Source organism: Panthera leo, chromosome A3 (assembly GCF_018350215.1).
Source record: "Panthera leo isolate Ple1 chromosome A3, P.leo_Ple1_pat1.1, whole genome shotgun sequence".
Taxonomy (NCBI): Eukaryota; Metazoa; Chordata; class Mammalia; order Carnivora; family Felidae; genus Panthera; species Panthera leo.
In genome coordinates, this window is record NC_056681.1 from 112,694,407 (window position 1) to 112,717,970 (window position 23,564).

Consider the following 23,564-nt stretch of genomic DNA (forward strand, 5'->3'; position numbering starts at 1 on the left):
TGTTCTCAGGGCTCATCTTTGTGATTGCCACTCTTATTAGTGAAAAGCAATAGACCAAAAACGCTGTACTAAAACTCTAATTGAGAGGCAGGTGAAGGGGAGAGGTCAGAACTGAGAGGTGGGTGTTGCTTCTTTATAACTATAGGAAGTAAGAACTCTGGAAAACTTCTTGGCTCCTGGAGATAAACACATGGGAGGGCGCAGTCAAATGCAGGGGAGCTCAAGCTAAAACAGCTGAAAAATACCAGCCTACATGATGATGCTTTGATAGGTATTTGAATGCCTATAAATTCTTCTTCAATTTCTATTCTAATGGTCAGAATAACTGCATTATCACATAGAAGAATAGTCTTGTTTCCTTTTGCAAAATTGGAAGAGCAAGTCTCCTATGTTTCTTTTTTACTTTCCAAAATATTTAAGTTTAGAAAGAAATTTGCTCATTGTACCAAATCAAATGATATAGAGATAGACATAAAGAAAATTTTAGTAACCTCTCTCTCCTATCCACTCCCATCTTGCCAAGATAATACACACCTACAAAAAATGTATTGCTACATACATAGATGTATGGGGTTCTATTCTTTCCATTAAAAAAAGAATCTGTATTTGATTTTTCCCCTTAATGTATCATGAACACATATATTGGCTCCAAGGTCAATAATATAATTTAATTTGTACTCTTCAATAGCTGCATACTTTCCACAGTGTATATCATACTTTATTCACCCTATTAATGAACATTCTAGATGCTCCCAGTTCTGTGCTTCTCTAAGCAATGTTGCACTAAACATCCTTGCATGTTTACCTTTAGCTTCTAGTGCTTTTAATTCCAAAGTATAGATATCCAAAACTGGGATTATTGGGTTTGGAAAATTACTCATTTTACTATACATTTTCAGTCATTTTCCCAAAACTGACCTAAAATCAATACAAAGGTCTATGGCCTTAAGAAGGCCTTAAGATAGACCTGATAAATGTCAACTTAGAGGATCAAGATTTTTATATTAAAAGCACTAAAAATTTCTCTCAGAATTATATTCCACCAGGTATATTAACTAAATTATTTATTTTGAAGATGCTTCCTTTTCACGAATAATACTATTTTTTAAAACCAAAAATGTCTTGGGGAGCCTGGGTGGCTCAGTCAGTTAAGCATCAGACTTCAGCTTAGGTCATGATCTCGTGATCCGTGGGTTCGAGCCCTGCATCGGGCTCTGTGCTGACAGCTCGGAGCCTAGAGCCTGCTTCAGGTTCTGTGTCTCCCTCTCTCTAAGCCCCTCCCTTGCTCAAGTTCTGCCTCTCTCTCTCTCTCTCTCTCTCTCTCTCTCTCTCTCTTTCTCTCTCTCTCAAAAATAAATAAAACTTAAAAAAATTTTAAACCAAAATTGTCTTAAATCAACTAAAATGGGTCAAAGTTAAAAGTTAGAGCCTAGTCCTTATTGTCTTCACACACCAAAAATTCCATAAACTCTAAAGGCCATTCCAGTTGTAGAATCAACTACTGATTAATTAAAAAATATATGAGCAGGGCTCCTAGGTGGCTCAGTCCGTTAAACGTCCGACTTCGGCTCAGGTCATGATCTCATGGTTCATGAGTTCAAGCCCCGCGTCGGGCTCTGGGCTGACAGCTCGCAGCCTGGAGCCTGCTTTGGATTCTGTGTCTCCCTCTCTCTCTGCCCCTCTTCCTTTCTTTCTCTCTCTCTCTCTCTCTCTCTCTCTCAAAAATAAATAAACATTAAAAAATACATGAGCAAATGTGAATAAGTTATGAAGAACAAAAATGTTCACATTGGACCAAAAATATTTCAGTGTACTTTCAAAGAATGCGATGGTGCTAGTGTGAAAGAGGATCAGTCAAAACCTCACTCGTTTCTGTTTTATTCTCTGGACTGTGGCCTGAGTAAGCGAAGAGCCAGCTCTTCCCTACGGCTCCACCGTGAGACAGGAATAGGGCCCACAGTCCACACACAAGGATAGGAGTGCCCACGGTCTACAGCCACACTCCTCCCGGCGGAAGTTGGTTTTCTAAAACCACCCTTCAAAATTATGTGGTTTTGTCATGTCATTTGATTTGGGACTTGAGAGTGAGAAGTTGAACTATATTTTTCTACGTTCCTAATAACAGCACATGTACTCCACATTATAGTTAACGAGTATCGCCATACCATCCAACACACTCTAAGACACAAGCAACCAAGCATAGAGTTCCCTGCCTTAAGAAAAGAAAAAATAAGTTATAATCAACATAAATTCAGGGAATTTGTTCACATTACCAAAGCATTCTTTATTTTAGAAAGCCACTCACTGCAGGATTACAAGAAATGTGTGCACTCTTGCTGCATTAAAAATGGCATTCAACCAACCTAAACTCAACTCATATTATTCAAGAGCACATTTATTAAGTAAAATAAACATGAGTCCAATTTTGGACCTCACTTACTGGCCCAGATGGTGTGTGTCCTTTCCTTCGGAACAAAAAAGTGGGCAAGCAATTCCTAGCTGCCTGTGATGGACAGGCTATTTCACAACTCCCCCCCCCCCCAAAAAAGGGCTTAAAGCAACCTGCTAAAAATAGCCCCTCAGCTCTCACATTAGTGTCCTCAGCTGAAGGGCCAGGTGAAAATATAAATTGCTTGAAATACGTCCTGCATTCTAATTCCATAGAACTACGATTAGCTGAAAATCCCTGCTAATCCTTCTGACAATTCCAACATTAATAACGTTTTTCTTTTTTGACCATTTTTCCAAACTAGTAGGAGAAGCAGTGAGTTGAGGGTTGAGGATGTTGACACATTGGAGCCCTGGGAAATCAGGGCTCTCATGCCCTTATCAGCCACTCACCAGCTGAGTAAGCTTAACCCTTTAAGCATAAAATTCCTCAACTGTGAAAAGGAAATGATAATACCCAAGTCGAAAAATGGCTATATGAGCTGGGAATAATGCACTGTATTTCAGGATTTTATCCTATAAAAATATTCAACAAGTGCACAAAGACATATGTTAAGACAAACTCCATGAGACACATGTAATCACAACAAAAAAAAAAAAGAAAAAAAAATAGCCTAAAAGTAAAGAGAGGTTAATAAAAACAATCACAATGCCATTAATTCAATGCTACATATGTCATACGGCCGTGAAAAAGATGAGATGGGCAGATGGTGTGGTAGTAAGAAGTGAAAAAAGCAAGCTGCAGAAAGCACTGTGCATAAATGATTATTATTTTAAGCCCCCAAACCCCTCCACTATGTATTTAGCTCCATTTTTACCACAATCATATATGCTTTCAATAGAAAACATCTGCAGTGACAAGTAATAAACGTATATCCACTCTGAAGAAAACAAAGGGTTTCAAGAATTGCCAGTCTTTCCTTTGTTACACTATCCATTTTTGACAAGCACATTTATTTACAATAAACCTGTACTGTTTTTATAATTAAAAATTAAAGGCAATAAAGAAAGCAATGAGAAGTAATTACTGTAAAGCACTTGGCACAACGCCCAGTGGGCTTTGAGGAACGGTAATTATCACAGTTACTTCTGTCCAGAAGCCACAGAACTTTTAAGCAAAACAAAGCCCCTGAAAACTAGCAGACGTTGGTAACATGCAGCCTGTTAAGCTCAAGTGTGAACTGAATCTATTTTTTAAGAGGCTACGCATGATCTTGGTGGTGGTGATGGCTTCACGGGTGTATGCACGTGTCAAGACATCAAACTGTATACTTGTGACACGCACCTTTTATTCTATGTCAATTATCCCTTGACAAAACTGCTTAAAAGACAAAAACTGCGGAGCTAAAATTTTCCTCAGTGATAAGACGGCAGATGGGAGAATGCGATCAAAACGAAAGGTTTGCAAGATCTATGCGCTATGCAGAAGATGTCAATATGGAGATCTTAACTTTAGACTCTGTTACATCAAATAATGTCTTTTACGTGCACCCAGTTACAAGAACAGACACAGAGGACCTAACTTCCAAAGCCCTAGAGGAGAGAAACTGGAATATGGAAAACTTGAAAGATCCAAAAGAAGCAGGAGAGGAGAGAAAAAGAGCGGTAAACAGGGAATAAAAAACAGCATTATTAATTCCTCAATAACCACAACCAGTATAGACTGTCTGGACTCACCGTTAAAATGCAAAGACTATTATTAAATAACAAGCAAAAGGATGGATCCGTTTTTAATTAGTTCAGCTTCACAGGTGTAGGGAGGGAGGGTGTGTGTGTGTGTGTGTGTGTGTGTGTGTGTGTGTAGAGAAAGCAGGATCAGATAGCTTCCTTCAACTCAATCTCTTTTAACTGCTTTTCTGAAGCCTTGAAATTAATGGGAGGAAAGTTCTTTACACCAAAAATAACAAAGAGAACTGACTTGGTTGGGAGGGGAGAGGGTGGGGGAGGTGTAAGGGACGCAGAGAGGACTGGCAAATACAGAGTGTTTCCCCACCATAACCTCACCAGAGGGTGAATAAAACGCACAGGGAGCTGTCTAGCTGACACCAGATGGGGCCACCCTTCCAGCCTACATGCTCCCCTCTGGCCAGCATGGAGCACACATCCGGGACATCTAACTCCTCTTCTCGAGAGGTCTGAAGGTAAAGAGGCCGTCCCTGCCTGGAGGAGTTAGCACTCTTCTGAGAAATGCGGACTAAACATAGCCAGGCCAGACGGGACAATTCATCCATTCTTTCATGGAATCTGCAAAACTGAGTAGATGGTTCTAATCAATCTTATCTGGAAAACAAATGGAAAATTCTTCCCAGAAGTTAATTCTTTAGTCTTATTCCAAAAGGAGGCCACGTGGCTCCTCTGGCTGTGTGCGCTTAGAAGCGCCCTCCAAGCCTCTACTGGTTTGACACGGGTTGGGGTTGCTGTGCAGGCAGTCGTGGGGGAGACCCTAGGTGACTAGGGGACAATCAGTCATACAGTCCCCTGGCTGTGAATGGCACCTCCACATGTCCTCCCCTGCCCAGTTATCCAGGAATCTGTGATTTGGGCCTGATCACTGGGGTGCTAACATACAAACCCAATCAGACTAAGAAGCAAAAGACAGGATTTCTGCTACCAGCTCTGCTCAATCTAGTTGAGGGATAGTGAGTGAGTCGGCCACATTACCATAAGGAGTCCACCATAACCATCAATAAAGTAGGAATGACAATATCCATCTCACAGGTTTTTCTGGAAAGCTAATGAAATGAAGTACTTTGAAACTCCATAATATATTGTAGAAATGCAAAGTGTACTCATTTCTTACACTGGTAAGACAGCTTTAAGCCTTCATAGGACCTTTGCTTCCATCATAGCATTGCCTACAGGGGAGGCTGAGGAGTTTCAGCTGACATCTCCAGTGATGTCTGCCTACATGCCCACTCTCAAGGGCAAGCTCATCTGCCCCTCCCACCTTGAGAAACTCTTTGGTATTTGGGGCAAAGTTCATTGTCCAGGGATAGGCATGTGATCCAAACTGCTGTAGTCTTAGTACCTCTCTTGCTTTGGCCACATTCGAGTGTTTCAGGGGTGAACATCTGATTCAGGCAGATGATTCCCTAACCTATGAGTCACTTCCCCATGCTTTTCAGACATGGAGCCAGAACATCTTTTTTCTGTCGCTAAGTCTTAGGATACAAAACCTAGAACTTATTAGCAATCACATTTTCTGTTCTGCCCATAACATTCTAGGATCTAAGTGGGAGTAGAAATCTGGTGTCAAACTTCAATTAACCTCTAGTTACTAAAAAAATTTTAAGCATTTATTTTTGAGAGAGAGAGGGCAAGCACAGAAAGGGCAGAGAGAGAGGAGGACAGAGGATCCAAAGCAGGCTCAGTGCTGACAGCAGAGAACCCCATGCGGGGCTCAAACCCACAAACCGTGAGATCATGACTGGAGCCGAAGTCTGACCAGAGCCAAAGTCGGACACTTAACTGACTGAGCCACCCAGGTACCCCTCTAGTTTTAAATATAAAATCCATGCTTTCAGCTGGACCCCATCCAAAGACCAGGGTCCCCAGTCTACACACCCCATGTTTTAACTTCTTGAGAGGAAAAAACCTCCAGAGTCCTGCTACACCAAGGGAGGGGGCAACTCCCAACTATGTAAAGTAAGGGAAGGGATCTGGGAATCTGCTTATTAGGAAGACTTTCAGCCAGTCTTCCTGATGTTAGCCTCATCTTCACCTATAGTTTCAGGGGAATTCCTGGGTTCTCCAGGGCAAACTGGATTGATTTTCTGATTTCTATTGTTGAGTTACTAGTCAGCTGTCTATTTTCCACCTTTCAAAATATTGTCACTGTGCATTTGTGACTTAAAAAAAAAAACCCACTGATCTCATTTGAATGGGATCTCAGACTTAAAGTTTTGTGTTACACCCTTCTTTAGCCAAAAACTCAGGGTCTTTATAATACACTCATCACTCTATAATATGCAACCCTCTTTGGTGGTCCCTGGGGGCCAGGCCCACCCCAGGCTCTCTACCTTGGCCACCCTTCCCAGTCTTATGCTCCAGATTTCAAAACTATTCTTCTTCCCAGGCAACTTCCTTAATTCACAGGATTATTTATACAACCCAACTTAGAAAAGTACGATAACCCAAGTTTATGTCAAGGTATCACAGGGGGTTGACTTGATCCTATTTGGAATAGTTGCAGTTTTCAAAAAGTGACTTATGTTCTTTGTACGTGTGTGATTTCAAAACTCATGTATGTTCACCACAAACAATTTGCAAAGTACAGAAAAGCACAAAGAAGAAAAATAAGATCGACTGTCATCACACCATTCTTAAACTTCCTTTTCATGTACATGTATGATAACCTGCAGAAAGATGGTATCCAGTGACCCTCCTATGACTTATACCTCATGGAATTTATAATTAAATTGATGAGAGGAGAAACTCCTGGAAAATTAACTAGGGAGGCATAAAATGACTGAAAAAATGAAATATCCCAAATATACCAAACATCCTGTGATTCAATATATTAGATAGACAGTGTGTTATAGCATTTCTGAAGAGGTCAAGGTCCCTGAAGACTGCTGATGGCTTTGTCAAAAATGGCAGATGGGTACCACATCTGGAAGCCTGCAGGATTTGGATTGAGAGAAAAAAGGGGATGTGGTGGAACCTGAGCTGCCTAGATCAGCACAGGGAAATCTGCAGAGAGGGAAAACACACGACATGTTTAGGCAAAGTTAGGAGACACATTATTGGTTAGGACCTGGCAGAGAGAAGTAAAATAATAAAATAAAATGCTCTATTACATCCGAAGGCCAGATGTGTAAGAGATGGTTTACATAGCACAAGCCTCTCTTCTGAAAACTGTCCCTGTCCTCAGGACTACTACCGTGCCTCCTCTCTCAAGGTCATAAATGACCAGACAAGGAACTGATACACCTGAAGCAGGTTTAGGTCACTCTGATTATTAGATTCTTTCTCAAGAGAATTGGGAATTCAAAGCAGGAGATCTATCCATTTCTATCGGTGCTTGAACAAAAAGGACCTTCAAACTGAGGAGGTGATGGACATCCTCCTTCCTCCTGTGCTCAGTGAGACAGGAAAAGCAAGGGGGCCAGGAGAGCAGAGCCTCTGAGGAATGGCAAAACCCATCAAGTTCCAGCAGTCACGGCCTCAGGCCCTGATCACCTGGTTTCTGGAGGGAGGTCCTTGCCGTTCTCAACTTCACTTCTGGTGCTTCCAGGACATATTTTTCTTAAAACCAGTATAGCTACGTTGAGTGAATTTCCATTCACTGAAGCTTGTCTAAGACCACAGGCAGTTTGCAGGCTTCTGTCAGGAATTTAGCTAAGTTACTCCACGGTGTTGCTGCCTCAGCATCCATTTTGTTTGGCCAAGTGGCCTGCGGACCTTACACAGGCACTAGCCCCTCATGTGAGGGGATAATATCCTGCAGAGTCACAGGTACATGTAAGTTCCTAACAGGACTTCCCTAATGACCCTTGTGATAAACAGTCCCCCCAGCCTCCCTGGGCCTTCCCTCGTGCTACCCTTAGGTAAGACCCCGGTGGAGCTTACCAAACTCTTTTTAGTTTGAATCGACCAATCTGGCCATAGCCCAGGAACCCCAAAGCATTCCACTCACAGACTCTAATAAAGGCATGTGCCCTCGTCCTGTACCTGTACCCTACCTTGACCTCCCCGTGTAGACCCTCAAGGTATTCAGAGTGCCTCCTCCAGGACCTGTGAGTAGTAAATCTATTTCAGTTTCTGGTATGGACTTCCATTTTGTTCACCATCCAGCAACAGGGGTCTACTTAACAATTGTTAACAAAGTCCTAACACTCTCCAAGACAGAGTATTCTCCCAGGAGTATGGAGAGGTGGGTGTGAGGGAAGGGGAGAGCCTGAGGGAAGGAAATCAGCTGGATGGCTGCTCAGAGTCCTTGATTGAGGTAAAAACAAACAAACAAACAAACAAGAATGGAAGCAGTAGTGACAGGAAGGGAGGAATGGAATATGAGACACATTTAACAGGAAGGATGATCTACTTATGGGGTTACCTGGAGGTGAAGAACAAGTTAGAGGAAAAATGGTTCCAACCCAGATGGGATGATGTCACCATCAAAGGAAAGAACACAGGAAGGCCGGGTAGATAAGGGAAACAGGGTAGGGTTTTTGTTTTGGACGTGCTAAGTTTGAAACGATGATGGAACATCAAGTAGAAACAGACAGACAGAGACCTGCACCTAGAATGGAGGCTAAAATTCCCTCAGAGTTAGATAAGCAAGTTCAGAGTTATTTACAGATGGAAGCCATGAATAAGATCTCTGAGGGAGAAAGGATTTAGACAAACACAGATGACAAGGACCCCTGGTAAACAGCTACAATGGAGGGCAGAGAAAAAAAAAACCCCTTATCAAGATTGGAAGAAATCGGGAACAATGTGGCATCTCAGATTTCAACAGAGGAAAATTGTAGGATATTAAATGGTACAGGGATCAAGAGGAATAAAAATGGGAAGAGATCATTTCCCACATCAGTCAGAAAGTTTCTGACATTATATTTTCAGTATAATGGGATTGAGGACAGAGTATCTGATTTTATGTGTTTAAAACTTTGAAAGAGAAATGAGAAAACGAAGGTGGTATGTGCCAGAATACATGCTGAGAATTTCAGCAGTGGAATTTGAGAGTTCAAATGAGTACCTAGTGTGGGCAGTGGATTTAGGTAGTCTGAGTCGTAGTTCTCAGAGCAAAGAAAAATCATAGATGCTTGCTTGCTTGCTTGCTTTATTTATTTATTTATTTGTTTGTTTATTTATTTATTGAGAGAGAAAGAGAGAAAGCATGAGCAGGGGAGGGACAGAGAGAGAGGCAGACAGAGAATCCCAAGCAGGCTCTGCATTGTCAGTACAAAGCCCAGCGTGGGGCTAGAACTCACAAAATCGTGAGATCATGACCTAAGGCTGGAAATCAAGAGTCAGACATTTAACCAACTGAGCCACCCAGGTGCCCCCAAATCATGGATGTTTTAAAGAAAATGTCCTAGAAGCAAAATAAATTGAGAGAAAGTATTTCGAAGAAGGATGGGCTCATCCGTCGGGAGGGGTAGGGATAGTTTGGGATACAGAGAACACAGATGTGCGTGCCCCAGATGTAGCATGCCTCTTTGAGCAGCCTGTGGCACAACATGCCTTGATCTCTGTTAGTTGCCTTCCGTTACCAGAGAGACAGCCCCAGTTCGCAGCCAGAAGGAATTATTGGAAGGTGTTCCGAAAGAGAGAAGTCACAGGAATCCATTGTTCTCCTGGCCCAGACTCCTGTTCTTGAGCTACATACATAATGTCAACTGACCCACATGCCCTTGAATTCTCTTGCTGATTTGTCAAGCCAACCAGTGGCCCCATTCAGCCCAGACTTCTTGACCTTGCCTAAAGGCCAGTTAATGCCTGACTTCACCACCTGCTCTTCATTTACTAGTGATTAGAAAGAGCCATGGTGGTATCCACAGAATCCAAGAGTTCATGGCACTCACGAAGATACAAAAAACTGAGTTGGAAATCGTACCCAACACGCAAAGACCACCTGCACACCCCTCCCTCCCCTCCTGTTTCCCACCCTGAAGGCTTCATGGAAAAGCACAGAGAACCATCCAAAGTTGAGTCCATCATTCTCTGCCTTTCTTTCCCTGCAGGAGAACGGGGCATTTGTGCACGAATCTCTGTATCATGTGCCCACATATTCTCTTTCACTGTGGCCTTCCTCTCCACCTTCCCTCTTGGCCAAACGTTACTCAGGAAAATCTCACCCTATTTGGGAGTGAGAAAGGATCCTAATTATGGCTCTGCACTAAAAGCATTGCTAGGGGTACTTCTTCCTTAAGGAGAAGGCAAATCCTAAGTTTAGACATACAAATGTAAAGGCTTTCTCCCCCTAAGAGTCTCATAGGTAAGGCACCCTCCTTAGTAAAGAATTCCATCTATTTCCTCATTCTTCCTTGGTGAATTTGCTTTCCTACCAACATTAAGGGACAAAATAAGTAGGATATATCTTTGACGCTTGTTCCCGAGCCTGGTGCAACACCAGACATTTGCTAGCTCCTCTTCCAGTGCTCAATGTTTTGGATGTAAGGTGACTCTGAGTTAATTCAGCATATTTTTTGTTTTAATTATTCATATACTATTTATGGATTAATGTAGTGTAATTATTAACATATTATTAATGTATGATATAGTAATGTAGAAGTGATACAATAATTTTATTTCACTAAAATGCATAGAAATAGGGGAGCCTGGGTGTCTCACTCGGTTAAGTGTCCGACTTCGGCTCAGGTCATGATCCCACGGTTCACGAGTTCGAGCCCTGCCTTGGGCTCTGTGCTGACAGCTCAGAGTCTGGAGCCAGTTTCGGATTCTGTGTCTCCCTCTCTCTCTGACCCTTCCCTGCTTGTGCTCTGTCTGTCTCTCTCAAAAATAAATAAGCATTCAAAAAAAATTTTAATGCCTTGTAATAATTTAACTAACAAGTATTCATAAAATAATAATGATTAATAAAGAATAATTACTTAATGTAATACATTGCAAATATATAGTAAATACATTGAAACAATTTCATTGAGAATATATGTTATTTTAGGTGCACATACCCAGTCACTATTTATGACTTTGTTTCTATGGGGAAAATGGAAAGTTACTTCCGAAGGCCAAGAAAATTCTTACAAACAAGCTTTTGGAGCACTACCAATTTGTAAATCGATGGATGGTCATCATGTACATTTGATTTTAGAGTTTTCTGACTGCTTTAAATCTGGCTTTCCTAAACAAACCCTCCCGGAATAAGCAATGAACCCAAACAACGATCGTTCTAGGGAGCTGGGACTTGCCGCCAGGACTTCTGGGGCTCTTGTGTCCAGGTTCCTGCCATTGGTGGGGCCACAAGAACCTACAATGTCTTGTAGTTTTATCCACTTCCACTAGTTCTATTTTTGGATCCCTACATTTAGCACACAGAGCTATCTTTATCGCTCCAGCTGACTGGCATGAGAGTCCCCAGGGCATAGTAGTTATACAAGATTGTTGAAGCATACTTCCTTCTCTTCAAATAAGACAAGGCAGAATGCACAATAGACATCAGCAAGCAATCACAATGTTAGGAGTGTGTGTGTGTGAGTGCGTGTGTGCATGTGTGTGTGTGTGTGAGTGTGTGTGTATTAACTAAAGATTTCTTTCTTTGTGCTAAGTTGCATGCATTATTAGAAACACGATGTTCATAATGCTTTCTGGAAGTTAGTTTTAGGCTGTGTAATGGAATCTATTCCTATGCCTAACTTCACTTGAAAACATTGTTATAAAATAAAGTTTCTTAACAATTACATAGTCCAGATTTCAAAAATTGGGAGTTTTTAAAAACCTCTATTACCCCTATCTACCCTCAACTGAGGAATCCATTACAGACACAGTCTAAACGAACAGCTGGATTGTTCTAACAGGGAAAATAGTTGGATCTAATAGGCAAAAAGTCAAAATCTGGCCATCTTTTCTTGCTCTGCAGTTATTCAACTATTCAGTTGCAGATGATCCCTGTTCGAGTGGCTTGCTAGTACATCACAGAGGAGAAGGCTGAGTCCTGGACAGACAGTGGGATCTCACAGCCCAAATTTCAGATGCCATTTACATTACTGTGACTGCACTATAGGTCTTCTGTTTAGATTCCCACTGTCTACTACAGTGGCCACCAGGCACCTGACTCCATTCAGCATGTAAGATGAGCCTTGTCTGAACTGAGACACATGCAAAGTACACACTGGATGTCAAGGACTTAGTACCGAAAAAAGAAAATGTAGACTACCTCAGTAATAGCCTTTTATATTGATTGCGTGTCAAAATGATAATGTTTTGGTATATTGGGTAAAATAAACTATATTTAAAAAATTAATTCCGTTTCTTTTTATCTTTGTAATGTGGCAACTGGAAAACATAGCATGACAGTTGTGGCTCACATTATATTCCTATGGGGCAGCACCGGTCTAGAGGTCTCCACAACAAAGAGCATGACCAGTGAGAGGTTTTTAAGATTGGAAGCGAGAGCTGCTGCAGAATTTTACTCCAAATCAGGCTAATCTGAGAAGAATATGACTTGGAGTACAGGTTAAAGCACGCCCTGCATGTGTAGTTCCCCCATGCTAAGAATTTTAACAGTGCCCAGCAGGACAGTTAAGTTATGCTCACAGACAGAAGCCACTAGGGTGGAGAAATGTTACCACAGTGTATGTAACACCTGCCTTACTTAGCTCTTTCCTAGTTGAGAATGCAGCCTTCATTTTCAGCTCAGCGGTTACTAATTGTGCTCATTCCACCAGAGAGTGAATCATGAATTCACTTATTTTGAGTTTTGGTTGTTTGTTCCCCACCCCCACCCCAACCCCCTGCTGTTCAAATGAAGACTAGGGATCATTTCACAGAAAAGAGAAATATGGATTTGATATTTTAAAGTTTAATAGAAAATGAAGTGTTTAAAATTTCATGTATGGGCCACAAATGGCCAGTTTATTAAAAAGGAGCGTTATTAGTGGACACACACAGGGAGAAGTTCACACTGGCCCTGAGTATCGATATACATAAAAAATTCAGTTCCAAATCCTTGATGTGTGATTACCGGATTACTGAATCAAAAACATACTGGGGGGGTCACTGCTGCCAGCAAAGAATTGTGTAACTGCTGGTAAAAACAACAGTGATTTCAGGAGTGGATTGAAAACAAAACAATAATATCTTTGTAATGTTCTGAAATCGTTGTAGGAACAAAACTGAGACTGGCCCCTTTGCATTTCCCAGTCTGATCTGCTGACCATCTTGTCTGCCCATAATTGTTTTCTGCCATTCATTTCCTCCAATTGTCAATTATTACTAAAACAATTATGAAAAAAAAAGTGTGTGTCTTTGTTTCCTGTTGCTGATGAATATAGTGAAGTCATAGACCAGGCTAGTGCATCATCATCTTTTCCATTACAATGAATTATGCTGTCCCAAACAGGATACAGCTCTTGACTGGGCAGAGAGGCCGTAAATGGAGCTGAATTAGCACCTACATGATTGTCAGCCATGACAGCAAGAAATCAGAACACTGGCACTCAGCTCTCCGCTTTTTCAAAACACAACTGTTTTTTTGTTCCCGATTTTAAGAGTAGTACATGCTTATCTTGGGGAACATGCTTATCCTGGAAACAAGCAGAAAATAAAAATCCCCATTATCCCACCAACTAGAGACTTCTATTGTTAATATTTTGGTATATAAATGCTCAGCTCTCAGCTTTTTCATGTAAACATATATATTTCTTAAGAAAGTGAGATCATACCATGTATATACTTTTTTTGCCTTCTCTTTTCACTTAGCATTTAGTATAAACATTAAATATTTTAATGTAATTTGATGCCTATATGAAATTCCACATTGTGGAATACTACTCAACAATTTCCTTATTTTTTTTTTTTGTACAATAAAACCTTGGAATGCGAGTAACTTTTTCTGCGAGTGTTCCGTAAGACGAGCCAACATTTCTAATAAGTTTTAACTTGATAAACAAATGATGTCTCGCAATACGAGTAGTATGGGACACCAAACATCACATGATCACAACTGTGCCAACGGTTCTTGAAATTCGCTTTGATAAACAAGGGCTTTGCACTACAAGCATGTTTCCGGAACAAATTATGCTTGCAAGCCAAGGTTTTATTGTATATTTGTCCAAAATTTGTCCATTACAAATAGGTAAGCATTCTTTTATATACAGTTTTGTCTGGATCTATGAATATTTCCTTAGGCTGTATTCCTCAAAGACAGATTATTCACTTTTGACTAAAAACTATATTGTGTATCTTGAAGTAAATATTTGGAATAAAAGGAAAATTTATTAACAACAAAATCACATAGGTGCATTCAAAGCTATTTAATAACCAAACTTGATAATATGTGCCTTCCTAACAAGATAAAAAAGTGATTTTTTTTTTTAATGATTACAAAGTTTAAGATAAATGTAACACTGGTCTATTCAAAATGCCCTTCAGGCCAGGCAGCTGGAAGGGGGTACGTAATTCCACGAAGTCCTTTTCCAGAACCTCCTAGCACAACTAGCCTCCAAACCACTGAGGAACCCACAGATGATTCTGCAGTGATTCTCTGAACTATTGGTTTCCTAAGGAGCAGGGGCTGCCTGCGTGGTCCCTGCCTGGCCTGAGCGTCGTTACCTAAGGCAGCCACTAGAGGGCAACCCAGGATAGAGTAAGGAGTTCAACATTCTCTGGCCTGTTTGCAGCATAATCTTTAATTCACCAGGTAGGTGACGAAAAGTAAAAAATGAGGCACTGAAGGGAAAACCAATTTTGGAAATAAATGTGCAAATAAATAAACACAAAAATCTGAGTATAACCTCCTCCCTTTTCCTCGGGGAGATTAACTAAAAGGTGCATAACTCTGAGAGCTACCACACTTAGAAAAAATTGAAGACCAGGAATCCAGTTAAAACTCAGGTGACAGTGGGGCGTCTGGGTGGCTCAGTTGGTTGAACATTCAACTCTTGATTTCAGCTCAGGTCATGACCCTGGGCTGTGGGACAGAGCTCTGCAGAGGGCTCCACACTGAGTGTGGAAGCTGATTAAGATTCTCTCTCTCCCTCTACCCCTCTCCCCTCTTCATGCATTCTCTCTCCCTCTCAAAAAAAAAAAAATATATAATAATAATAATCAGATAACAGCATGGAAAGTTGGTTCCTTTAGATCTCTGCAGATGCAAAAAATGAATCCAGAGCAGATCCTCCTTGTTCTCCATGGGAATTAGCAGGCATGTGGGCTTTGGCCTCTTACACACTTGCGTTCCATTCTCTACCTGTCTCTCACTAGCTAGCTGGTGGTGAACGTGTTACTTAACCTTTCTGAGCTGCAGTTTCCTCATTCATAAAATGAGGCCAGTGATACAACCTGCCCATGGGTGGTTGTAAGCATTCAACAAGACACTGGACATGAAAGGCTTAGCAGAAAAGGAAATGCTGGCCGTTATCTCTTCTGCTTCTCACCTCCCTCTTAAGCTGTTTCCCATTTCCAGCTGTTCACTTACTCTTTCCACCTGACTATGCCATCACAGCATCAAATTTAATAGGCCTGAAACCAAAATCCTCATCTTCCCCGCTAACTCCCTGACCTGCTGCTACCTCTCTGATTGGCTATTTCTTAGAATAGACAGTAAAACATAACATCCTCTGTAACACTTCCTCTCTTCCTATAACCATAGCCAATTAGTTTACAAAACATGTTGATTTGTTCTCTAATGTGTCTCCATCTGGTTTCCTTCTCTCTGTTGTCACCAGGCATCAGAAACCTGCTCTGTTTGACCCACCAGGTCCTGCCTTGAATGGGCAGATCTCACTGATGTCATTTCCTTCTTCAAAGCCCCTCACTGGCTTCCCAGGGGATTCAAATTAGATTCTGCACCCCTCTGTCTGGCATTACAGTCCCACCACAGTCTGACCCCAACCTCCTCCAGACGCTTCTCTCTTGCCCCTTATGCTTATTGCCCCTGCTTATGTCAAGCTGTTGACACACAGCTCCCTGGTATGGTTGCCAGATTTAGGAAATGAAAACAGAGGACACCCAGTTACATGTGAATGTTAGATAAACAACAAACAATATTTTTGAATAAGTAAGTCCCATGCAGTAGGCTTCATACACACCAGTGCAATCGGAGATACTTACACTCAAAAAAAGTTTGTTGTTTGTCTGAAATTCACATGTAACTGGGAATCCTGTTTTTCATCTGACAACACTATTCCTTGGGCACACCAAGAATATTCCCATCCCTGCCCATGTACACAGTTCCAATCTCGTCTCGGACACTTATTTCTCACAGTACCATCAGATCTTCTGCCTGCGAGGTCAGCTCAACCTCATACCTCCGTGAAACCTGCCTGAGTCAGGAGAACCTCCTTACTGGTACCCACTATGTACATCACTAATTTGGTTAATTTTTTTTTAACATTTATTTATTTTTGAGACAGAGAGAGAGAGCATGAACAAGGGAGGGTCAGAGAAAGAGGGAGACACAGAATCTGAAACAGGCTCCAGGCTCTGAGCGGTCAGCACAGAGCCCGACGCGGTGCTCGAACCCATGGACCGCGAGATCATGACCTGAGCCGAAGTCGGACGCTCTACTGACTGAGCCACCCAGGCGCCCCTAATTTGGTTAATATTAATCATTAATTTGGTATAAGATGCTTTGTGTCCTATAGAATTCCATTTCTCTGAGTAAATGTTGAGTTATCAAAGGTAAAGTTTGCAGTGCAAGTAGGAAAACTTCATAAATATGCTTGTGTGGTGTGGGGCTGCTGTAAACCTGTAACATAGGGCATGAAGGGATGAGGGCAGAGGAGAAAGAAAACCTCCAGAGGCCACTTACCTGGATTTGAGGTGCTCCCAAACACACTAAAACCAATATGCAACCCCCCGGTCCCCACAGCATCAGGCCAGGTGGGTCCAGCTGCCTGACCTTGGCATGCTTCGCCCCACACTCCATTTCAACGCATCCTACAAGTCATGGGTTACACATGGTGACATGTCAATTTGTCACCACTTCACACTATCTCTTCAATAATCTGATTTCACTTATATTTAAATGTGAGGGCCAGAGGTGGCTTGATAACGTCACCTATTAACACACAGTAAATAAGAGTCATGCTGGAAACCAAGCAACGGATTTCTATTTGATTAATAGAAAAGCTAAAAAAAAAAAAAAAAAAAAAAAAGCTCCTAATTTTGTTTTCAAAATTAGCTAACTCTAACATAAAATACACTCAGGAGCTCGAAAAAAAATCAGGAAACTGGTGAAACTATTAAACAGTCCCCCCCAAATCTATTTTAAATAACTGGCATTGCAGGAACACATTTATGACCATCTGCGGGCATCCAGAAACCAATGACCAAGCATAAGCCTTCTCAAGGTGAAAAAAAATATGTTCTCAGAATAAAACACATAACTCCTAATTGTCTCTATTAGTTAAATCTTGAATCGTATTTAAAACATTTCTATTCTCAAAATGTAAATATACAAGTGAAAAATACACATTTTGGGAGTGCCTAGGTGGCTCAGTCGGTTGAGCGACCGACTTCGACTCAGTTTCATCATCTCCCGGTTCATGAGTTCGAGCCCCGCATCGGGCTCTGTGCTGACAGCTCAGAGCCTGGAACCTGCTTCGGATTTTCTGTGTCTCTCTCTCTGCCCCTCCCCTGCTTGTGCTGTCTCTCTCTCTCTCTCTCTCTCTCTAAGAATAAATAAACATTAAAAATATGTTTTAAAAAAAGAAAAATACACATTTTTCAAATGAAAAAGTTGTTTTGAAACTGTAAGGGCAGGGAGTTCAACACTCACAGAAACCAGGACCACTGTAAGCAGCATCTCTATCACTAGTCTCACATGGAGTGGAAATTAATCAGATTACCCTGGATTTCACTTGGTGGAAAAAATACAATGGATGCAGAACTGACTTTGTGGCACTGGAGTGTCTTGGAAACAAGTGCTAAGAGTTTGTTTTACTTGTTTCTTCAGATCGATCATATTTACCCAGATTTATGTTATTTCTGTCTTTATTTTTATGGTTTCAGAGCAACTAAGAAAACTGGTTCTCTCTATTCAAGAATACTACACTTTGCTACAGTTTCCAAGGAATGGATTGTAATTTTTCTAAACAGAAAAAAAAAATACTAATAACGCTTAAACTCTCCTAGGAAGGAGAACAGCCAGTCAAGTCCACATGGAGCCACAGCCACGTCTTGGCTCCTTGCACCAGTTACAATCTGGCTGGCTCAGCTTTTTCTGGCTTCCAGCTTTGCTATCTTCTTGCAACAGATTCTAAACATACCAGTCTCGAACTGGGATAAGCCAAAATAACAGCCAACGTTTCCTTCTGCTCTTTCTTTTCAACAGACCACTAGAGACGTATCCCTTTGTTGTCATTGTGACATCAATCAAGTTACTGCAGGACACAAATGGGGGGTAGTTATCAGTGGTGGATGCAAATATGGTGCATCATTTCAACAAATGTGCTTGTCTGATGGCAAGGAATGTTAAAAGAATTCGGAATGTCCCTAGGAGCTTTCCAAGTTTTTGTGGGCAGCATCAACTGTTCTTGGATTTAACCTTTCCACCTTTCCACTTCCAAAGCTAGTGGCATTTTTCAGGTCACTCAGAAAATGCCTGCTAATTGAATGTTTTGAAATCCTAACTTAAATGTAAATAAATTATGGTGAACAGTTTCTATCACCATAGCTGTTCAGTGTTGTTTTGGTGCTTCTAGAAAGTCCTCCTTTGTCTGAAAATGAATGTCCCAGAGAAGAAGCTTTGTGTTGAAAACAACAACAACAACAACAACAACAACAACTTTATCTTCACTTACTTTTCTACAAAATTTAACTTTTAGTTAAGTAACTTTTCTCAAGTTTGAGAGCTGATTTAAATATATTCTAAACCAGTATTGATCAAAGAAATGGTACATGATCATTAATCAGCACTTTGAAGAGAATAAGCAGACAAATCCTAGAAATCATTTTTCAAAAATGATCTTCAGCAAAAGTATTTATACTATTTAATCCCCTGGTGATCACGAAACTGAAGAAAGCTTAATGGAGATAAAGCTATCTTAAGGAAACAAATACTATTTCAAAAAAATATATATCATTGTTAAAGACTGAATATGTCATAACTGAGACTGATTTCTATATTTCTTCAGAAATATAAATAAGCTTATGAGCTTTTCATGAGGACCTGCCTTCAAAGCATATATACTGTCTCTGGCTACTTCCATTGCTTATGATATCCCTTATAGACATAACAATGGACAGTCTTAAAAATGACACTTACCTTAACTCACAGACGTGGAATCATATCAAGCTCATTCCTCTCTTGAATTTTCTCTTTCCACTTCACCAACCCCTAACAAGTTTCTCTTCCCTGTGTGCAAACACCTAGAGATTTCTGTTCTGGCTTCTGAAACACTGCCATCACCTTCAATGCCCCAGTGCTGGTCAAAAGTGGGGAGAGAAAAAAAATTCAAATTTGCAAGCTGTTTACGCCTAACAACGACAGTGAAGCTGCTGGGCTTTGAGCTCAATGAATTAAAGGTTGTTTGGCTAAATGGCAGGCACACTTCCTCCTATTCTTTCTGAACTTAGTTTTCCTGCCTCCAGTGGAGCTTTTTCCTTTTCTGGGCTATAAATAGGCTGGTCGTAAGAGCACTGAGGAAAGAAGAAGGCAGGAAATGCATTTGATTTCAAAAAGTCTGAGGTGTGTGTGTGTGTGTGTGTGTGTGTGTGTGTGTGTGTGTGTGTTTCTTTCAAGTGAATACCAATAAACAAGCTGAGGAAAATTCAGCGTTCATAATGGTACCAGAGTCAAAGTTTAATTTCCTATCATCTACACTTCGCTAAATTGACATTTTCCATAAGGAAAGCTTGGGTTTGGAGATGTATCATTTTCTGTATAAAATACCATCAGCAAACATGTGTCACCTCGTTCATTTCCCAAAGGAATGGCTTATAAATAGAATTTCCTGGGGGAAATGAGGGATAGGGCAGACCACAGGGGTCACCAAACTTATTTCTTTTTATTCAAAAGTAGTTGAAATACTTTTGGAGGCAAGGTTCAACAAAAGGAAGTTATCAACAGGTGAACAAGAAAAGCACACACTTTTGCTTAAAAGAAATTATGAAGTTGAGTTTATAGACTGGTCGCCCATCTGTATTAAAGATTATCCACGGTTTTGCAACTGAAAGATGTTTAACTTCTCTCATGATTACATACAACATAAGATAAAAATTAGATATTGCTTTTCACATATCAGACGGACAGGTCAAAATTTTGGTATTGCCTAATACCATTCAAGTGTGGAGGAATAAGCATCCCCATAACAGCTGATGGAAGTATAAACTGGCACAAACTATGTGGAGGGCAGTTCTCAACTTCTTTCAAAATGTGAAATTCAGATACTCAAACAAGATACTTAAACACGGTTGATTTGGCAAAGTGGGAGTGTGGATCTGGAATGTGGGGACAGATCAGTTTGTGATATACATATTTAGTGCCCTTTTATTTTTTGTAGTGTGCACCCATGCTGTAAAACCTTATTAATTTTAACAACAGAACTTTATTGTTTTTTAATTTTTTAATGTTTATTTTATTATTATTTTTGAGAGAGCATGAGCAAGGGCAGGGCAGAGAGTGAGAAGGAGACACAGAATCCGAAGCAGGCTCCAGGCTCCGAGCTGTCAGCACAGAGCCTGATGCAGGGCTTGAACCCACGAATCGTGAGATCACGACCCGAGCCAAAGTCAGACGCTTAATCGACTGAGCCACCCAGGCTCCCCAACGACAAAATTTTAAAAACTGTTATTACTTAAGATTCATCACATGATTCTATTAGTTACCTATTGATTATCTATCATTTTCTGTCAGTCGTTCCACACTTACTACCAACAATTTGTTCTTTGTGTTAGGGGAACACTTTGAGAAGCAATCCAGGAGAAGCTAGAGAATCTCTTGATTGGAGGGGCTACTCGGCGTGCTGCACGTGCTGTCTAACGACCAGTAGACTCAGTAGCACAGGGATCAGACTCTCAGGGGCAGGGCCCAGCAACTATCTTAACCCCAGGTGATTCTGGTGCTCACTGAAGTATGAGAAGCAGTGGCCTATAAAATTATTTTCCTTACTAATATCCCACCTTCTAAAAAGGATTTGGTGACTATAGTTAATGACGCTGTAATGTGTATTTGAAAAAAAATGTTTGAACATTTATTCATTTTTGAGAGACAGAGTGCAAGTGGGCAAGGGCAGAGAGAGAGGGAGACACAGAATCTGAAGCTGAGCTGTCAGCTCAGAGCTGGATGCGGGGTTCGAACCCACAAACTGCAAGGTCATGACCTGAGCCGAAGTCAGATGCTCACCTGCCTAAGCCACCCAGGCGCCCCTGTGATGTGTATTTGAAAGTCGCTAAAAGAGTAGAACTCGGGAGTTCTTAGCAGAATAAAAACTAAAATTTTAGAACTATGTTTGATGGCAGACGTTAACTCGACTTACTGTGGTGATCATTGCATAATATATACAAATATTGAATCATTATGTGGTAACCTGAAACTGGTCAAAGTATACTTTGATTAAAAAAATAAAAATGAACAGGATTAGACAACTGATTTTGTTTTACCTAAGAATAAGGAAAACTTCTAAATCCTTTTTATGCTGGTGACTCCTATTTAGAAGACTAGAAGATGGAGTGCCAAAGCGTCAGACTTCGGCTCAGGTCATGATCTCATGGTTTGGGGGTTTGAGCCCCACATTGGGCTGTGCACTGACAGCCTGGAGGTTGGAGCCTGCTTCAGATTCTGTGTCTCCCTTTCTCTCTCTCTCTCTCTCTCTGCCCCTCCCCTGCTTGTGCACACGTGCATGCACTCTCTCTTAAAAATAAACATTTAAAAAACTTTTAGAAGACTCGAAGAGTTTTTACATACAATGTTAAGAAGACACATTAATTTCCCTATTGCTGTGGAGAAGCCAGCTGAAGAAGCAAAAGCAGTGAAAAAACAAGCTGATGGTATTTAAGGGAGAGACAAAAGCTCTCTCTCATTTGGGGTAGTCTTGATAAAAATGGATCAAGTCAAAGCCAACTTTACTAATATGAATGTTTGAAAATTACAAGTTGCCTGCAATAGATGAAACCAGGGGCATGTGGGTGGCTCAGTCAGTCAGTTAAGCATCTGACTCTTGATTTTGGCTCAGGTCATGATCTCACAGTCTGTGAGATCGAGCCCTGCATTGGTCTCTGCGATGACAGCGCGGAGGCTGCTTGGGATTCTCTCTCTCTCTCTCTCTCTCTCTCTCTCTCTCTGCCCCTCCCCACTTCAAACTAAATAAATAACCATTAAAAAAAAAAAGATGAAACCAAAGAAAACGTGAAGAAATTAAGTCTCTAGATGCAAAAAAAAAAAGTCCCATTCCCTGCTTTTGTTTAGTGATTTATTGTTTTTGGACCCAGCCATTTCTTGTTCATTTGTAGCCTTAATGCAAAGTCCTGTATATTAGAAAGAATAGGCTAAACAATGAGCTCAGCAAGATCTGGTGAGGGAAAAGCAAGAGCATATACATTCCCAGGCAGAGAGGGGGAGGAAAAGATTTCTTTAAAAAAGAGACAGAAAGTGAGGGGTGAATGGCCCTGTTGTAATGGCAGAAAGGACGAAAGAAGTCCATGGTGGTCAGGATATAACAGCTGCAGTGTAGTGAAGCGGCTAAAGGGGACACAGGCTGACGTTGGCAAGAAATGGGCAGACACAGGGTAGTATGTTTCTAGGAGAAAACCATGCTCCCATGTGCAAAGCATGAACTCTGATTCAAACACCAAGTACATCTGCCAGGCTTCCATTGTTCACCAGAAACGTTACTTCTCTTTTTGTGAGGAAGTATTTTACTTCTCACAAAGAACAGCTTCACAGAGCTCCCCATATAGCCCATCTCTAGAAATGAAGCATTAAAACATTTTATGGGAACAGAGAGGCTCTGTGCTCCTAATCTAAAATTAATGATAGATTCTCTCAAAAGGCATTAGGGGAAAAAGTCAAAGGCCTCATGGGGAAAGGTAATGTGCGGCTTTCTTCCACTATTTGGGTTTTGCAAGTAGAAGAAAATACATTTTTTTTATTGTAGTCACCTACAAAGAATTTCAGTGTATACAATACAGAGGAATCCCAAGCCAAAGTCGTCAAACAAAATGCAACAAAAATCTGCATATTTTTGTTCAAGCTGAATGTACTGCACCTAAATGCCTTATAGATACCTTTAATAAAAGCCTGGCTTTGTTCACAACGTGTAGAAGTGCTAGGTGACGACCACACGGTGGGGAACTGTGTTCCTTGGACTTGAATTGTATCATACTAATGAAAATGAATGAGAACTCCTGGAAGGATGAATTGAAAGGACGCAGGTAAAGGATGGACCTCTGACTGTAGTAGGATGGAGTGCCTGGGTGACTCAGTTGGTTAAGTGTCTGACTATTTCAGCTCAGGTCATGATCTCATGGTTCGTGGGATCAAGCCCTGT

At 41.0% G+C, this 23,564-nt stretch overlaps 1 protein-coding gene across 2 annotated transcripts in view; it reads right to left on the minus strand.

Annotated features, from left to right (window-relative positions):
• Window positions 1–19,498, minus strand: part of RASGRP3 (RAS guanyl releasing protein 3) — a 106,379-nt gene extending 86,881 nt beyond the window's left edge. For both annotated transcript variants that reach the window (XM_042933273.1, XM_042933270.1), the window contains exon 1: window positions 19,343–19,498. The gene's annotated coding sequence lies outside the window, so the exon portion shown is untranslated. The remainder of the gene's footprint in view (window positions 1–19,342) is intronic.
• Window positions 19,499–23,564: the final 4,066 nt, after the last annotated feature.